The sequence below is a fragment of the Canis lupus genome, chromosome 23 (assembly GCF_003254725.2).
Source record: "Canis lupus dingo isolate Sandy chromosome 23, ASM325472v2, whole genome shotgun sequence".
NCBI classification, from domain to species: Eukaryota; Metazoa; Chordata; class Mammalia; order Carnivora; family Canidae; genus Canis; species Canis lupus.
In genome coordinates this window covers 26,543,518-26,547,118 of record NC_064265.1, presented here as the reverse complement: position 1 = coordinate 26,547,118, position 3,601 = coordinate 26,543,518, and positions in this window count along the sequence as shown.

Below are 3,601 nucleotides of genomic sequence, written 5' to 3'. Positions count from 1 at the left end.
AGCCCAGAGCACTCTTCTCTCCTCTCACCAACTTGTTCTTGTCCATCGTGCAAGATTTGCTCATGCATCATCTCTCCAAACTCCTAAGCTGGGCTAAATGCCCCTCTTCTGGGCTGCTGGATATGTGGCTCTATCAAAATACAACCACTCTGTATTACAAGGACCACACACGTTCCCTCTACTAGACTAATCCAATTTTGTCAATCTCTATGCCCAGAGTTCTTTGCACACTTTCTGACTTTTGTTAGATATATAATGCATGTTTACTGAACTTGAACTAATGTGGTAATGACATCTTCTGTGTGTGTGTGTGTGTGTGTGTGTGTGTGTGTCCCCAGAGCCAGGTGAAGTAAAAGCAAGAGAGGAAAAATTATAGAACTTAAATTCAGTCACCCAAGAGCTTTTATATGAGGTCAAACTTCAGAGGATTTTGTCCTCATCACTTTTCAGTCTTTCAGAGTCTGTGGCCTAGGAGACAAAGATTCTCAGGAAGTGGAGAAAGGATTTGTGTGTGTGTGTGTGTGTGTGTGTGTGTGTGAAGACTGCACAAGTCTAGTTCATTGAGATCAAAAGGAATTTTCGTGCAAAGTAGAATCTTTTTTTTTTTTTTTCAAATAGCACCCACAGGGACACAAATCAGCCAAGAGTGCGCTGACCAGAAATGAACTGAACACAACTCATTGTTCTAATCAAAGAGACTCAGGAGAAAAGCTTCAAAGGGCCTGGAAGTGGTAACAGGAATGATAGCAGCGCTGAGGGCAGGAAGTAAGCACACACTTCCCCCACAGAAGGCTTGGCATTTTATCTGCAGTCTGTGGGTTCCAGAGCAGACCAGGGAGGTAGAGTCCTCTTTCAGAGGCACAGAGGCACCCTGCACTTGACAGCCCCCTGATGGCACATACCAGCATCCGCCCCCTCTACTCTTCTCCCAAGTTGGCCAGGCTCCATCTGGGCATATCTGATCTCTCAGACTATGAGGTGGGGCCTTGTATGGAAGCTTCACTTTGGCTCCTCAGGTGAGCTCTGAGATATGTGGATATACCCTCACTTCCCCTCAGAACCTAGGGTTTCATACTCTCAAACCTTTTCTTTGAATTTTCATTTTTCCCATGAAGCAGTAAATGGTACAGACAAGGTGAGGCCAGGGTGTCCATATTTTAAAAAGATCACTAGATGATTCTTTTTTTTTAAGATTTTATTTATTTATTCATTAGAGACAGAGAGAGAGAGAGAGAGGCAGAGACACAGGCAGAGGGAGAAGCAGGCTCCATGCAGGGAGCCCAATGTGGGACTCGATCCCAGGTCTCCAGGATCAGGCCCTGGGCTGAAGGCGGTGCTAAACAGCTGAGCCACCCGGGCTGCCCCACTAGATGATTCTGACAGGTAGCCAGGTTCAGGGTTTCTGATGTCTTTGAAATGTACCCTTATCAGGCAACTGCCCTTCAACAATTGCAGACACTGAGACAAAATTAAATTTTATTATCTTCACAACATAAAGGAAAACTGGGGGGCTAGATCATTCAGGATATTTTGGTTTACAAGCAAAAGACAACCTGACCCAAACTGGTTTAGGCAAAAGAGGTAAATAATAAACTCACATATTGGCAAATCTGGAATAGTTTACCTTCAGGTCTGGCTTGATCCAGAACTCAAAAGGGATCACAAGGATCCATCACTTGCCCTGGTTTTCCCTGATTTAATTCTATTACCTGGTCTTCCAAGATGGCCACTTGATGGCTTTAGACTCCTCTTCTGGCTACAATAATACCAGACCTCCCCCGCTCCCCCCCTCCCCCCGCCACTACACTGCTCTAGTGCTCTATTGTTCTGTAACAAATTATTACTAAATTTAATGGCTTAAAAAAACTATTTTATAATAGCTCAGAATTTTGTGGGTTAGGTGTTTGGGAATAGCTCAACTAGGCAGTTCCTTTGTTCATGTGGTGTCACTTGGTGGCATTCAACTGTAGCTGGTCTACCCTAGAGGGTCCAAAAGAATTTTACTCACATGCTGGGCCATTCGGCAGGGGTGTCTGGCACGCTGGGCTCAGCTGCCCTCCCCTCTCCACATAGTCCCAGGGCCTTTTGCGTGGTTTCTGCCGCAGGACTGTCAGGTATATCTTATACTGCTGAGCATGGCTCAGCACACCCAGAAACCAATACAGAAGCTGCTAGTCCCCTTAAAGGCCAGACCTGGAACAGATATAGCACCCCTTCCATTGTTCTCCATTGCTCAAAGCAATCACACATTATTACTTCAGATTTGAGAGGAAGGGAAACAAATCTCACCTGTCAAAGGGATGAATAACAACAACAACAAAAATGTATGGACATCTTTAAGCCGCCACCCCTATATGCCCAGTGACAAAGACTGAGTCTATGTCCTAGAACCCCCAGCAAAAGCTCTGAGGTTTACTGACTGATTAAACTGACTGAGGAATGCATCTGCCCCTGAGCCAATCTCTGTGAAATGTTGCTTGGGAGCTTGGGAAATTCTGATTGGAGCTGAAAGTAAAAAATAATATTATGGCTAAGAAATCCTACAGGGAGGAAATGGTGGTGGGTGGATTCTGGACAGGGATGTTAGTTTGGGGTAACCTAAGGAGCATACCTGAACAAGGTTTTGGATGCAGGTGCTTTATTTGGGAGGTAAGCCCAGAGAGCAAGAGTGAATGAATAGTGGGAACGGGACCAGGACAGAGGAAGAGCCAATGTTTGCGTTGTGAGCACTGAAACTTGATTCTTCTTACTCTGGGACATTTTTCTACCAGGTCCCTTCCCTTAAGTTGGAGGCTGCCCTGGGGACTTCTCCAGTGCACCCTTCAGGTAGCACTTACAGGAGCAGAGCAGGTTCCCAAGGCCTCAGAGAAGATCCCAAGGCAGAAAAGTATGAAGATGTGGACTTGACCTTCACATGGTGCAAGATGAGTTTAACCTGTATGGAAACCTGTTCCCAGAGCTGATGCTGAAATCCAAAGAGGGCCAGGGATGTGACTCTAGGTACCAAAAACATCTGCCACATGAGCCAACCAACCAATGTCCCCTGCAGGATCAGAGCCCAGATCACCTTGCCAAATGGTTAGAGGAGCACTTCTGCAGCTGATGTGATGGGCACCCAGGGGCCCCTCCTGTGCAGCAGATCAGTGCAGGCCATCTTCCCTTTGGGCCTGTCAGTGCCACCAGCCAACACCACCACAACACACCTTTGGCCCATCAAAGTTGGGTTATTTGGGACTTGTTGCAACAAGGGACACCACAAACATGAGGAACCATGTAGGAGGCTGTTGAGGCTTATGAGATCAGAGCTTGGGTTAGGTGATTTGGGGAAGAGTTCCAGGAAATATGGTCTTGCTCTAGACAAGAAGCTGTCAGAAAAGGGGGCAGTTTTTATGATTGGGCATCTTAGTAATTTTATATAGAAGATGATAGGAGGGCCAGGGCAGGGTTAAAGCTATAGTAGATCAACAACCACTCATGTTTTCCAGAGAGAGAAAGGCTATCTGGCCATTTTTGTAGTTTGTCCCAGTGCTCTTGCTTTTGTCTTTGCTCACACGTGATGACAACATGGCTTTGTTCTACTTCACTCCATCGTGCTCACAAA